We start from the raw sequence: 16,592 nt of genomic DNA, 5'->3' as shown, positions 1-16,592 counted from the left end.
AGTTCCCAAACAAATTGGATTAAGACATCTTCTTATTAGTTTATTATGAAACAAAGTGCTTCAGTGGAATAGTGTATGAACAATTGGCAATCCCTTGCAGATAAGGGTTCATTTTAATTTATGATAAATAGGCTAATCAGTGTTTTGATGCAATCTTGACAGATGTGTCTTACTTTGACACTAAGCTTTAACCCCCCATTTGCAGTTTTCACTGCTTCTTCATTATTTCATTATGGCAACATATGTTTTCAAAGTGTTATACTATATCTTATACCATTTTTATTACTTTATGCCTCCATGTGGAAGAGCCTTGAGTATCATCTCCTGTGATGTAACAGGGGCAGCTTCTCTTAAATTTCACTGCTGTATCCATACAACCAGGCCTAAACCACAGCTGCTATTTCCCTTCTCAAAACTAGTATGATCTATCAGGTGGAAAGAATGGATGCATCTGGGTTTGAAGGATAGCTATCACCTAGTTTGTTAAGAAATCACCATGCACCAGGCCTGGCAGGAAACACTTCACATGCACTAATTCTTACAAAAATTCTCTAAGGTAGATGTGATTATCACCCACATTATACTGAGTGAGAAACTGCAACAGAGTTACATAACTTGACAAAGTCCACACAGCTAGAAAGTGGCAAGGCTTAGATTCCAATACAGGCAACTTGTTCCAGGGCCTGTGCTCTTCCCTAGTATATATGCTACTTCCTATCTGCACTATGTGAATCTGGTTGGAAGCAATATTTAAGTTCTAGGTCTGAAATTTCTTATCTTGTTCAAATATATCAATACCTAACTCACAGTCTGTTACAAATCTAAATAACAGAAGTGAACTGTGTGGTATAATGGCTAATACAGAGCTGCCATTAAATAATCTTTATAATCGTTCTCTTCCTCTATTCTCTAAAGATGGGGCTAAGTTATATGCAAAGCTCCCCCTACAGAATATTTCCTAGGTACTTTGCAGAAACCATTCAATAAAAATGCCATTTTATGCTGGAGAAGGTGTGGAGAAAAGGGAACCCTCCTCTACTGTTGGTGGGAATGTAAACTGGTACAGCCACTATGGAGAACAGTATGGAGTTTCCTTAAAAAACTAAAAATAGAGTTGCCATATGATCCAGCAATCCCACTCCTGGGCATATATCTGGAATATAGCCAATATTTTGTAGTAACTGTAAATGGACTAATGTGAAAAGATACATGTACCCCAATGTTCATAGCAGTACTATCTACAATAGCCAAGACATGGAAGCAACCTAAATGTTCATTGACAGATGAATGGATAAAAAGTGGTACATATATACAAAGGAATATTACTCAACCATAAAAAAAGAATGAAATATTGCCATTTGCAGCCACGTGGATAGACCTAGAGATTATCAGACTAAGTGAAGTTAAGTCAGACAGAGAAAGATAAATATTATATGATATCACTTACATGTGGAATCTAAAAAATAATACAATTGAATCTACATGCAAAACAGAAACAGACTCACAGACCTAGAAAACTTATGGCTACCAAAACGGAAAGTGAAGGGGCAGGGATAAATTAGGAGTATGGAATTAACAGATACAAACTACTATATATAAAACAGGTAAGCAACAAAGATTTACTGCATAGCCCCAGAAACTATATTCAGTATCTTATAATAATATATAATGGAAGATAATCTAAATATATATATTTTTTAGATTATTATTATATATTATATTTATTATATATATATATAACTAAATCACTTTGCTGTACAACTGAAAATAATACAATATTGTAAATCAATTATACTGCGATTTAAAAATGCCTTTTTAAAAGATGTGCTTGTTGCATTATTTACAACTGCCAAGATATGGAGGCAACTTAAGCGTCCATCGACAGAGGAAAGGATAAAGATGATGTGGCACATACATACAATGGAATACTGCTCAGCCATAGAAAGAATGAAATTTTGCCATTTGCAGCAACATGGACAGACCTGGAAGGCATTATGCTAAGTGAAATAAGTCAGACAGAGAAAGCCAAATACTGTATGATATCACTTGTATGTGGAATCTAAAACATAACAACAAACTAGTGAATGTAACAAAAAAGCAGCAGACTCACAGATATAGAGAACAAACTAGTGATTACCAGTGGGGAGAAGCAGGGAGAGGCAATATAGGGGTGGGGGAGTGGAAGGTACAAATCACTGGGTATGAGATAGGCCACAAGGATGTATTATACAACACAAGGAATATAGCCAATATTTTGTAATAACTGTAAATGGACTGTAATCTTTAAAATTATATAAAGATTTTAAAAATTTAAAGAATGATTCAGTGAAAAAAATGTGCTTATTTTTTTCAAAAATGGTGCTGGAACAACTGGACATTCACAGGCAAAAGAAAAAAAAAAAAAAAGAATCTAGACATTAACTTACACCCATCACAAAAATTCATTAAAATAGACCACAGACCTAATGTAAAACACAAAACTATAAAACTCCTAGAGAAAAACCTAAAAGAAAATCTAGATGATTTAGGGTTTGGCAAATGACTTTTTAGATACAACACCACAGGCATGATCCATGAAAGAAGGAACTGACAAGCTAGACTTCACTAAAATTAAAAAAAATTTTTCGGCAAAAGACACTGCCAAGAAATGAAAAGACAAGCCAGAGACAGGGAGAAAAACATTTTCCAAAGATGTATCTAGTAAAGGACTAACTATTAAATTTCAATAATAAAACAACCTAAAATTTTAAAACTGACCAAAGATCTTAAAAGACACCTCACCAGGGCTTCCCTGGTGGAGCAGTGGTTGAGAGTCTGCCTGCCAATGCAGGGGACACGGGTTCGAGCCCTGGTCTGGGAGGATCCTACATGCCGCAGAGCAACTAAGCCCATGAGCCACAATTACTGAGCCTATGCGTCTGGAGCCTGTGCTCCACAACAAGAGAGGCCGCGATAGTGAGAGGCCCACGCACCGTGATGAAGAGTGGCCCCCACTTGCCACAACTGGAGAAAGCCCTCGCACAGAAACGAAGACCCAACACAGCCATAAATAAATAAATAAATAAAATTAAAAGAAAAAAAAAAAAGAATTATTTGCAACTTATAAAAAAAAAAAAGACACCTCACCAAAGAAGATATAAAAATAGCAAATAAGCATAGGAAAAAATGCTCCACATCGTATGTCATCAGGGTAATGCAAATTAAAACAACCATGAGATACCATGACACACCTATCAGAATGGCCGAAATCCAGAACACTGACAATACCAAACGCTGGTGAGGGTGTGGAGCAACAGGAACTCTCATCCACTGTTGGTGGGAATGTAAAATGGTACAGCTACTTTGGAAGACGGTTTCATGGTTTCTTACAAAACTAAACATGCCCTAACCATATGATCCAGCAGTCATGCTCCTTGGTATTTACCAAAATGAGTTGAAAATTTATGTCCACACAAAAACCTGCACACAGATGTTTACAGCAGCTTCATTCATAACTGCCAAAAATTGGAAGCAACTAAGATGTCCTTCAGTAAGTGAGTGGATAAACAAACTGTGGTACATCTAGACAATGCTTTTTCGAAGGTGCTGAAAAGAAACAAACTATCAAGCCATGAAAAGACATGGAGGAAACAAAAATCATACTACTACGTGAAAGAATCCAGTCTGAATAAGCTATATATTGTATGATTCTAACTACATGACATTCTGGAAAAGGCAAAACTATAAAGACAGTAAAAAGATCAGTGGTTGCAAGGGACTAGGGGGTCAGAGGGAGGGATGAGTAAGTGGAGCACAGAAGATTTTCAGGGCACTGAAACTACTCTTTATGATACCATAACAATGAATACATGTCATTATAAATCTGCTCAAACCCGCACAATGTACAACACCAAGAGTGAATCCTAATGTAAAGTATGGACTTTAGGTGATAATGATGTGTCAGGGTAGGTTCATCAGTTGTAATAAATGTACCACTCTGGTGGGGGATGTTGGTAATGGGGGAGGCTATGCGTGTGTGGGCTCAGGAGACGTACAGGAAAGCTCTGTACCTGCCCCTCAATTTTGCTGTGAACCTCAAACTCTCTAAAACATAAAGTCTATTCTTAAAATGAAGAGGTACATATATATATTTTTAGGAATGTATGCTCCTCAAGAGCAGGGATATATTTTCTGTACGTTCCATTGTGCCTACTACACTGTAAACACTCAATAAATACTGGTGATAAAAAGCAGTGAGTCTTGATGATAAGAGTGAGAAATGTAAATCTCAAAACAAAAAAGGTAGCTGTTATATTCACATACATGCGTGCATGCATGTGTATGTGAATACACACACACACATATACATGCATGCATATGTATATATACCTTTTCTATATTCATATATATTCTTTTTGACTAACATAACAAAATTGATTAATGAAGGTCCCCTTGCCTCTGGTGGTTCTGGGAAACAACTGAAGATGTCAGAAGGGGGTTGTGGTAGATTGGATTTCTGTTCACCCACAGGTTTACTCTGTGGCAACTTCTGTGATGCCCCTCCCTGCAGGAAGCCTTGACAATCTAGCTCAGCCATAGCTACATGACTTGACTTGGCCAATGAAATGTAGGCAGAAGTGATATATGCCACCGCTGGCTTTGAGAACCAGTGCACTGTGCATTAACTCTCTCTCTGCCACAAGACCAGCAATATTCTACTGCCTTTCAGGCAGGGAATCGATTGGAGAAACTCTGGAATAGTGTTGCAGCTGAATCACAGTAGAAATGTTCTATGAGTGAAAAATAAACTTTTATTTTTGTTAAAGTGCTAAGATTTGGGGGTTGTTAGTGCAGCGTACCCGGGCCTATGCTGACAGAGGCGTGCCATCAGAGCTTAAAGTTTGGAGGTTAATAAATATATATTTTTCTCATAGTCCTGTTGTCTTTTTCCCAACTTGCATACATGCTCTACAGCCAGAATACTGTAGCGAAGAAGTATGGCTCCCTGACTCTTTTTTTTTCTGCCCTTAGGATTTTTCTTTTACTTAACCTTCCTAGGTTTTTATTAATGTTATTTACGGGGAGAAGGAAAGTCAAAGAAAAGACAAACCACATTCAAACTTTCACACCTAAAATCGTGAAAGCTTCCAAACATTTAGGTCCTGTGTTTTGTTTAAAAGGATGATCAAAACTTAAAATTATAGGATCCATGAAATTATTCTAAGGACTTAAGCTAAGTAATCACTTAACTTTTACCACATGTACACTAGAAGGCGGTCTTGATGTGGAATCAGAAGACCTGGGTATGGATTTTGGTCCTGCTCTATAGCAACTACATTTTGAGACACCAATCCTACCTACATCCTTTATTTGGAAATGACCCAAACTTACCACCCTGTGAAAGTGCAGTCATGTTTGTGAAGGTGAATGATTTATCTTTATACTAAGTGACTGCAGACAACTAGCTCCCAGTCTGCGAGGCCAAGTCCAAATGGACTTCATTTCCAAGGCTTCAATGTCTATGAGATTGCATTATAACATATCTCTTATGATAGACTGAGAGGCCTTTTAAAAGAGAATTGCCATAGAAAGTCTTGATTAAACGCGTGCTTTAAGTGAATTACTTTCTGAACCTGGGTCTACTGAGCTGTAGAATTGACTGAAACATCCTTGCTTGGCTGTTGGGAGATACAAATAATGTGAATATAAGCAACTATATGGGCATGATCAATTTGAAAAGAAATTTGAGAGGAGCAGTTCACATCATTCCTAAAGTAAACATTCTTCTCAATTTTCAGGCAAGTTAATTACTGGTAATCAAATATTCATTGTAACAACTATACCTGCCATATATATTTGAAGTATGTCAAATTTTATGAGTATTTAACTTAAAATGTATTAAAACTCCCTATATAATTAATAGAAGTATAGTATTTTAAAATTCAGTATATATGTTTTTAGTATTTTAGACAACAGTGAATTTTAGCTGAAACTCTTAATATTATTACCCTTAATTGTTTGTTAAAACTATCTGGCCCTTGTTAAGAAACTCAACATCCTTTGAAAGCAATGTTTCTTTGGAAAAGTATAAGGAGCTTTAAGTTTCCTGGAATTGTTTATAGCAAAAATCTAGAATTGAAAGGAACCCACATTTGGGGAAAGAGGAAGGAGTACACTGGGCTTAAGCATACGTTTTAGGTGCCTGGGGGATTTTTATTTTCTCTTCCTATACACAACCTAGAAAACAACGTTTCCTGGATGAACCGTCATTCTGGGTACCTACTTAACCTCTCGAACATCATGTTTAATATGTACCATCTCTAGGCAGGTGGTGTTTTCTTTGAAGGAAAACAATGACATTTCCCCCCAAAATGACGTGAAGAAGTTCAGGAAATATTTCCAGAAAGTCTATTTTAATACACTAAATTCTAAGTGATTTATGGCTCTGCTTCCAAAAGCAAGACAGGAATATTAACTGCTCACTAAACATGAACCTCAATTTACATACAATCTTGTTCTTTAATACTCTTCTTTTCAGGACCCCAAAGGTTGTACCCAACTGTCCACCATGTTTTGAATTGCCTTGTTAGAGACAGTTTTCAACACAGGACGTTATTTTACTGTCCTATATCACCTTTTTGTGGATCCAAATCTGTAGAGTTATGGTTGGCTCCATGAAGGCCATTTTTAATAAAATACTTTAATCTTACAAATACTTTCAAGTTATCTCCTTCTTTTGGGTGCCTGAAAATTGCTTGAGAATGTGAAAATTGCTTGGATGTCTCCTCCTAAAAGGACATTAATATAGCAGCATCAGCATGGTGAAGTTTAATGACTAAAGTAGTGCCAATTCCAGCCTGAGCTTGATCTATTTCAATCTCAGCTACATAGGGACAAATAGACAGAAAGCATTTACAGCCATTCTTGGTAACATTTGTTATGTCTTAAATGTTATTTACCACATAGTTTTCTCAGTTCCCTTTTCACATTAAAATGCTTAGGTCACTGGAATTTTTCCAGGAGTCAACTTAAGAGAATTTAACCAACACAGTACTGATCAAATGGAACAAAGTATAGGGCATCATTCAGAAGAAACAAAAATCTTGGACTCAGAGTCCAAAAATATATCATAAAGACAAAATTCTGCATTAAATATGCAATATCAATGGCTTCCTATTTTCTTTAAACACCCCAGAAAGTTATTCTACTCGCAAATATAGCAGGCAGTTATATAGCTCATTAGAATATTTTTAAATCAAAATAAAACTGTGTTATTTCCGAGGCATTTGAAGTTCCAAAGCAGTGATTATCATAATAAGGTCAATGAATCATTGTTGGTCTATTGATATCCACCAGGTGGTGTTTAAAAAGACATACTAAACTATTCGTGTTTTGAGTATATTAATGAGTGCATTAATTAACTTATTATAATTGCTGCTGATGAGGCATTAAGAAAGAACAATGTCCATCACCCCACTTGTAGTAGTAAACATCTCTCCAGTCTTTGTGTTATCTCAATTACAAGCAGAAACATTGGACTGGCCAAAAATTTCATTTGGCTTTTTCCATGTTACAGAAAAACCCGAACAAACTTTTTGGCCAACCCAACATATGACATGACTGCCCTCCCTCCCCCCCCACCCCCAGTTCTTTTGTCTGGAGTACTGAAATATTGAAAACATTTTAAAAAATCAAATATCAAAGTGTACTTCAAAAAAAAAAGCATTCTTCAATGTAAAGATAGTCTGACTTAGGTCATATGGAATAAGCAAAGATTTGATCCCTCTGGCCAATGGGGAAGACTTGTTCTGCTGAAGGAGCCATAGAAAGTTACAGGGCAGCAATTATATTCCACAGAGAAGAATGAAGAACCTTAACTTCTAGCATTCCACAGAGCAGGGCAGTAGTAAAATATATGGAACAGCAGGTAAGGCAATAAAACAAGAGTTAATGAAGACCAGCATCTAAGCTTTCATCAATTTCAGGAAGAGAAACTAAAGACATTCTGCAATTAGTCTATTAGTTCTAACAAAGACACAACTAGCTTAACGCAGTGCTGTCCAATAGAACTTTCTGTGACAATGGAAAGGTTCCATTCTGCCCTATACAATATGTAGCCACTCGTCCATGCAGCTATTGAGAACTTGAAATGTGGCTAGTGAAACTAAATTTTTAAATTTTTATTTAATTGTATTTAATTCAAATAGCCACATGGGGCTAATGGCTACCATATCAGACAGTACAAGTCTAGGAAACTTTATCATGGAACGTAGGATAACTTGGTACAGAGAATTAGTGAGAAACACAAAGCAGGTAAATAAGGGAAGAAAAGCATCAAGACCAGAGGAACCCAAATGAGGCTGAGGGGTGAGAAGGGGGGCACCAGTTTCTTAGGCAGAGGAAGGAGCTATGTCAAAATCACATTAATATTTTCATTTTAATTTGCTACGTATGTTTTCATATTTGAGTTGTTTAGCCTACTCCCATTCCAAACCAAATGTGGGTTTAAATATTTCAGCCACATGTATGAATAAAATAAGACAGAATACAGCATGTAGCACATCTACTGTATATTGTAAGTACCTGATAAATGTTGACTCCTTCTTTTTCAATGTTAGAGTAACTCTTTTAGATATTGGTAAGGAAAGCTACCTGAGCCAGATGGAGCCAACTGAAAATTATAATTGGGATTCTGTGCCTCAAGTGTGCACACCAGGTAAGTAACGCTCCCATCCTATTTATAGAGATACCTGTACAAGGTGTGTTCCTGTTTCTGTGGATCACATGCTGCAATAACTAATTTTAATACTTAAGACTTGCACATACATTAAATTCATACAAACTGGGAATATTTTTAACACATGATATGGCTTAGTTGTCAAGATATCTTAGCAGTATTTTTAATGGTAGATATAGGAACTAATACTTTATAATATTTCATGAGTCAACAATTCAAAAGAAGAGATTCTTATTTCTATTGGTATGGATAAATCTGTAACTGAGCTTAGATTGAGATGTGTAATTATGAGGGAAAAATATATGTTGGAGGGAAATGAAAAACTTTAACCACGAGAACACACAGAAGAGAGTCATTTTATCTTTTCATTGTCTACACTTCTAGTAAAATTAATCTGAAAGACACAGAAAAACCAATCTTTAGAGCAGCTGCTAATAATTAAATAAATCACTCACTTTAATAATGCATTATACACATATCAAGAGACAAATTATTCACTTCATGTCTAGGGTATCTCATGATGTTTAAACTTTGACTATTACGAAAATAGAATTTTAACTTGATTTTATGTTAACGCTGCAAGATCTTAGCACTTTTTAATAATGAATTGAGAAAGAGAGCTTCAAGTTTAGGGTTAAAAATGTTACATTACTCACTATCAGAAATAAAGTGATACTTCAAAGAAAGCAAAAGTGGAGTCTTGGCTCTTTGGACCTTGAAAGTTTTGAGGCTCCTTAGGTTAAAAAAAAAAAAAAAAGACTCAAATATGGGAATCCCATAGACCTCAGAGCACCGCACAGTTTTTTATAGAAGGCTCAAATCTCTTCAAGGTATAGGCTACATTCATGCTAGGGTCTTTTTGTCTCCAACTAAACTTCTTAGAGATACTATTTTTGAGAATAAAAAGAAGAAGAAAAAAATGCCACTGATGTTAGGCAGTATATATGTATATATATGTATATATTGAGAAGAGAAAGGCATGAATTCGTATCTGAAACATTAGGGAAAAGTAAACAACACTTTTTTTCAAGTTGAAGTTTCATTATAGTGCTCAGTCTATTTGTTCCACCTTCACTATCATCATTTTTGCTTCTTCATATTTCTGTATATGTGGAACCTAGAAATCATGGTACAGATGAACCGGTTTGCAGGGCAGAAATTGAGACACAGATGTGGAGAACAAATGTATGGACACCAAGGGGGGTAAGCGGCAGGGGGTGGTGGTGGTGCTGTGATGAATTGGGAGACTGGGATTGACATGTATACACTAACATGTATAGAATGGATAACAAATAAGAACCTGCTGTATAAAAAAATAAAATAAAATTCCAAAAAAAAAATTTCTGTATATAAGAGTTCTTTGAATTATAAAGAATCTAGAAGATAAGACAACATTAACAATAATAATAACAACAACCTCCAATAAAGCACCTACCATATGCTAAGTGTGATGTTAGGTGATCTATGTATATTTTCTCTCCTTAAAACAGCCCAGTACAGGTAGGTATAGCTACCATTTTACAATGAAATCACAGGCTTAACAAGGTTGAACAGCCTGTCCAAGGTCATTCGGTTAGTAACCAGGAGAGCTAGAAATCAAATCAAAGTTGGCAAAAAGCCCTTACCCAAAGACTAAGGGGTTAGACAAGCTGTGATATGGGCATAATGGAAGGAATAAGGGGATGATGCAACAAGACGACAGTTATTTTCTCTTCCCAGCACCATCTCTGTCCTGATGCTAATTCCTCTTCCACAGCAGCACTCTCTACAGCATGCTGTAATAGCACACATATCTAACATGACGGCTACAGGCATCAGTCAATCCTAGTATTAAGACCAGGGTGCTTGTTGACAGCAAAAGAAAAAAAAAATCTACAGTATGGTGTCACTTTGCGTAGGAAATGCAAGAAGTAAAGTTAAATCTTGAGCCTCTGCTTTTGAAAAGGAGCTTCAATGATCATTAACATCTCTTACCTTCTTTTTTTTAATATATAACTACACTAACAATAAAAAGCCCAAAGACTTTTACAACACAGAATTCTTGGAAACACATTTTTATCAGAACAATCTATGTGATGTGTTAAACTCAGTATTTTTGCTCTTTATAAAAATAAGCTTATACGTATCAGAGCTAAAACATAAGAGTATTAACAATATAAGTGACTGCATATAGTGGATTTTCCTCCCACAGAGGTTTTATCATTTTTCTCATGCAAACCAACATTAATACAAGGACCCAAGCATTGCAAGAAGTCAAGATGGTCCTTGGGCACCACCACTGTTCACAGGTGCCCACCATTCCCAGGTGCCAACATGTTACAAGCGTGCATTTTAACCCTCAGTGCAGATTCCTTTCCCTTAATATTTCCTAGAAAGAAAATTTCTCCCAGAATATCTTTCATACTCTATTTTATTAAGTCTCATTTTTAAATTGTCTAAACAGAAATTAGTAGGGATGCTGAACTCAAAAACTATAGTAATACTACCACTTAACACCTTGACACCAAAATCACAAACCATAAAATTAAAAAACTGATAAACTGGACTTAAAGCTAAAACTTTTCCACTTCAAAAGACACCAATAAGAAAACTATAAGATCAACCAGAGACGATCAGAAATTATCTGTAAATCATATATCTGATAAAGGACTTGTATGTGGAATATATAAAGAACTCTTACAACTCAACAGTAAGTAGACAAACCAATTTAAAAATTGGCAAAACAATTCAATGGATATTTTACCAAAGAAGAAGAATGGCTGATAAGCATATGAAAAGATGATCAACATCATTATTCATTAGGGGATGCAAACCAAATCCACAATGAAATACCACTATATATCAGCTAGATGGCTGTTATCAAAGACAGACAATACCAAATGTTGGTAAGGACATGGAGAAACTGGGTCACTTGTACATTTCTGGAGAGAACTGGTTCAGACACTCTGGAGAACGTATTGGCAGTTGCTTTAATATTAAACATAAACAACCTAGCAATTCCACTCCTAGGAATCTAAGAGGGATGAAAACATATGTTCACACAAAGACTTGTACACAAATGCTCACAGCAGTATTATTATTCATAATAGCCAAAAGAATGGAAACAATCCAAATGTCCATACACATAAGTGAATGTGACATATCCATACAACTGACCAGTATTTAGCAGTAAATTAGGAATGAACTACTGGTAAGTGCTACAACATGGATAAACCTCAAATGTTTATGCCAAGTGAAATAAGGCAGACACCAAAAAAACTACATATTCTATGATAACATTTATATGAAATATCCAGAAAGTGTAAATCTATGGAAAAACATATCAATGGTTACCTGGATTGTGACTGCAAAAATGCACACAGGACCTTGGAGGTTGATGGAAATTTTACAAAACTAAATTGTGGTGTATTGTGGCACAACTTAGTAAATTTATTAATAATTACTGCATTGTACATTGCAATGGGTGAATTCTTCAATATAGGTAAAATTGTATAATATACCTAAAAACATTTTTAAAATAATAAGGCCTTTCATGACTATACCACTTTTCTTATTTTCCCAGTGGAAAATAAAGTTGAAATCCAGGGACTTCCCTGGTGGCGCAGTGGTTAAGGATCCGCCTGTCAATGCAGGGGACACGGGTTCGAGCCCTGGTCCGGGAAGATCCCACATGTCACAGAGCAAATAAGCCCGTGCGCCACAACTACTGAGCCCACGGGCCACAACTACTGAGCCCGCGGGCCACAACTACGGAAACCCACACACCTAGAGCCCCCGCTCGCCGCAACTAGAGAAATCCCACACACAGCAAAGAAGACCCAACACAGCCAAAAATAAATAAATTAAATTAATTAATTTAAAAAAAAAAGTTGAAATCCAGAGAAACTCAAAAGCTAACATGAGAGATATCATGTGTCAGTCACCCAGAAATAAAGCATGTTGACATGTTTTAAAGTAGAACTGTTAGACTTCCCTGGTGGCGCAGTGGTTAAGAATCTGCCTGCCAAAGCAGGGGACACGGGTTCGATCCCTGGTCCGGGAAGATCCCACATGCTGCGGAGCAACTAAGCCCGTGCACCACAACTACTGAGGCTGCGCTCTAGAGCCCGCGAGCCACAACTACTGAAGCCCGCGCACCTAGAGCCTGTGCTCCGCAACAAGAGAAGCCACCGCAATGAGAAGCCCGCGCACTGCAACGAAGAGAAGCCCCCGCTCACCGCAACTAGAGAAAGCCCACATGCAGCAATGAAGACCCAATGCAGCCAAAAAATAAATAAATAAATGCTCCTTTAATAAATAAATAAAGTGGAACTGTTATCCTCCAAAAACTTCGTAAGTAAGAGCAGGCAGAAATAAAGACAATTAACTAAATCCATATATAATTAAGTCAACTAATCAAAATGAAAACAATTTTAATAAAATTCTAATTTGGAGTCTTTCCACTTTTCCAAGTTTTAGTGCATTTAAAATTGACAAGCCAACCAGAATTCATTTCTTTCTATAATTCATAGGTAATTCCAAAGAATTAAAGGCTGTGAGAAAGTTTATTCTTTTTGACAAGGTATATGATGTCAGTCAGAATGTTGGATTCCTCCTTCTCATAGGGAAATCCTAGTTGCAGATTTGAGAATATTATGTACCCCCTTTGTTCCTATCTCTTTCCTTCTATGAAAAATGGAAAAATATGTCTTTTTCTCCTTCACGGGGTTGAGAGGCATCACAGCCAAATTATATTCATATCCTGTACATCTGCAACAAAGATTTGAAAGCTGTAATAAATCAGATGTAAAACTTCCCTTCACTGGTTATTGAAAAAGCCCCTCAAAATTACTGAGAATGTTGTTCAAGCTGAACTACATGAGTCAGGTGATGGCTAAGATTAAAGACACCAGTTAATAAGAGGCGTCTCTGTCCTCAAGGAACTCACGGCCCAGAGGTGAAAACAAATCATTTCCATGCCATATGGTCAGCTCCTTTTTTCTGTCCACCTAATACATTTATAGATTACACTTGAATATATCTTTTTTTCTGGTTAAGTTTCTATATGCGTAAATGGTTTCAGTCCTACCAGACAAAAGTTCTGCACCACAATGTGATATGACTTAGATGGCTACCTCCCCATGAAAGTAATTGTGGAATGCTTCAAGACATTCTGGATTGGGCGGAAGACATATCAAGCTGCCTACAATAAGGATCTTAATTGGATGCCCAGAGAAACAATACGCAGTTGCCTGATGACAACTACCTCGGGTAACCATGAGTTACATATACAAAATGGAAGACGTAATGTTTTGAAAACAGTTTAATTATTTATATTTAAAATTGGAAGTCCTGGCCTTCCCTGGTGGCGCAGTGGTTAAGAATCCGCCTGCCAATGCAGGGGACACGGGTTTGAGCCCTGGTCCGGGAAGATCCCACATGCCGCTGAGCAACTAAGCCCGTGCGCCACAACTACTGAGCCTGCGCTCTAGAGCCCGCGAGCCACAACTACTGACCCCACGTGCCACAACTACTGAAGCCTGAACGCCTAGAGCCCGTACTCCGCAACGAGAAGCCACGGCGATGAGAAGACCGCACACGGCAACGAAGAGAAGCCCTCACTCAGTGGGGCTTGCAACTAGAGAAAGCCCGCACGCAGCCAAAAATAAAAATAAATAAAATAATTTTTTTTTAAATTTATAAAAAACAAAATAATAATAAAATAAAATTGGAAGCCCCAATTCAAGGGAAAAGGGGCAGTTCCAGTCCTCAATGGGATTTCTAATGAAAAGTTTGCTCTAAGCTTAGATGAGTAACCCAAATACATTTGCACAGCTGCTCCAATTAAACAAGGATAACTTAAATAAACAAAAACTTCTGCATATGATCTCAATAAAAACAACCACGTCTTGTGGATCCATGCTTAGGACTGAATCAACTACATGGTCATTCCTCCCAGAAGTTAAACGCACATCACAGTGGTATTCTGTAATATACCCTCAAATCTGTCTTCTTTTCCACTTTCAAAATGTTAGGAAATGCTTGTGATCGGTAAAAATGTTCCACCCAGACACTATTGTTTGAACACTGGTCAATGGTGTGCATTTTTGAGATGATGAGCTGCATTTCCATTTATCAGCCAGATATTAAGAACATCTCCTTGGTTGAGCTCAATGGAGGGGAAACATTGGTTGGCCACTGCAAAGGGAAGTTTCTATCCAACCCAGAGATTCCCCTGCTGTCCAATGTTCTGCTTTTTCCTAATAAACTTAAATCAGTAGAAAGTTCTTGGCTTTTTCTCTTTACAGGGAGTAGCCTCGAGTACGATGATAATCATTAATCATAATACAATGTGTTACATTTCTATTTTGCTATTAATCTAAAGAGACTGAAAAATTTTTAAGATATACAGAAGTTTCAACATCCATTTTTGAAACTGAGCCATTACTGAGGCAGAACAGAAGAACCCATCAAGCCCTCCAGATTTACTCTGCAACCAAAGAATACCACAGGCTGGATGACTCAATAGAGGCCCCCAGGAGGCAATGAGAACCACTGTCTAGTACTGTGGCTTTCCATTTCTGGAGAACACGTAACCTTTCAAACTGCTGTCTGGCTCTACAGAGTGCCCACTTAGTTTCCCTATGAATCTATACATCAGGAACATTTTCATTCAATTCCACGAACGCTGTGCCAGGCACACAGAATCTTTTGGGCACTATGATGTTAAATATAAAACAAACATCAGTGAGAGCTGATCCTATTTTTTGTTTAATTTAATAGCAATAACATCCACAAAACTCAAAACAGACACATTTAATGAGATATTTGAGTCTGGTAGTTTGGAAAATCATGAGTCTGGGACCTAGAAGTCGAAGAATTCATGTTTAGTCCTGCACAGTTATTTGACCCGTGGTTAGAGAGAAAGCAGGCCATCTTCCTCTTTTTTGGGACCATGGAGGCGAAAGGGCATCGCTAAGCTAGTTCTATCTGTAGGTATAGAATACTGAAGATAAAAAATTAGGAGAAGGGCCATAGAATTAAGATTAAGAACCCACGCGCAGGACCATTTAGTGATTCTCGCTGTGACTGAGCAGGACCCTGTGGGGTCTTTCCAGGACAGATCCCCTCGCCCATACCCTCTGCTTTAGCTCCTCTCTGAAGTACCCAGCTAATATTATCTGATGCACATTTCCTAAGTTGTTTTACAGATGTGAAAAACCCCATCAAATGGAAGATGTTATGGGGAGGGGGAGGGGTGAGATGTGACAGAGTGAGAGAGTGTCATGGACATATATACACTACCAAATGTAAAATAGCTAGTGGGAAGCAGCCGCATAGCACAGGGAGATCAGCTCGGTGCTTTGTGACCACCTAGAGGGGTGGGATAGGGAGGGTGGGAGGGAGGGAGATGCAAGAGGGAAGAGATATGGGAACATATGTATATGTATAGCTGATTCACTATGTTATAAAGCAGAAACTAACACACCATTGTAAAGCAATTATACTTCAATAAAGATGTTAAAAAAAAAAAAAATGGAAGATGTTAACTACTTGATGGCCATGAGCACATAACCCCCAGGCCTACCGTAGCCTAAAGATTGAAAACGTTAACCCCTGTGTCACTGCCCTGTTACCTCACCATCAACCAATCGATGGGAGAACTGCGCACAAGCTGATCACATACCCTGCAACTCCTCCCGCTCCCTCCTCTTGCTTTTAAAAATGCTTTCCTGAAACCCACGCGGAGTTCGGGCTTTTTCAGCACAAGCTGTCCCCAACTACTTGTATGGTTTTATAATTAATGCTTCACTTTCCTTCACCACAACCCGGGGTCAGCAGCTTGGCCTTACTGCACTCAGGAGAGTGGACCCAAGTTTGGTTCAGTAATACTGGG

This window comes from Balaenoptera ricei, chromosome 10, assembly GCF_028023285.1.
Source record: "Balaenoptera ricei isolate mBalRic1 chromosome 10, mBalRic1.hap2, whole genome shotgun sequence".
Lineage (NCBI taxonomy): Eukaryota > Metazoa > Chordata > Mammalia > Artiodactyla > Balaenopteridae > Balaenoptera > Balaenoptera ricei.
This window is presented reverse-complemented; position numbering follows the sequence as displayed.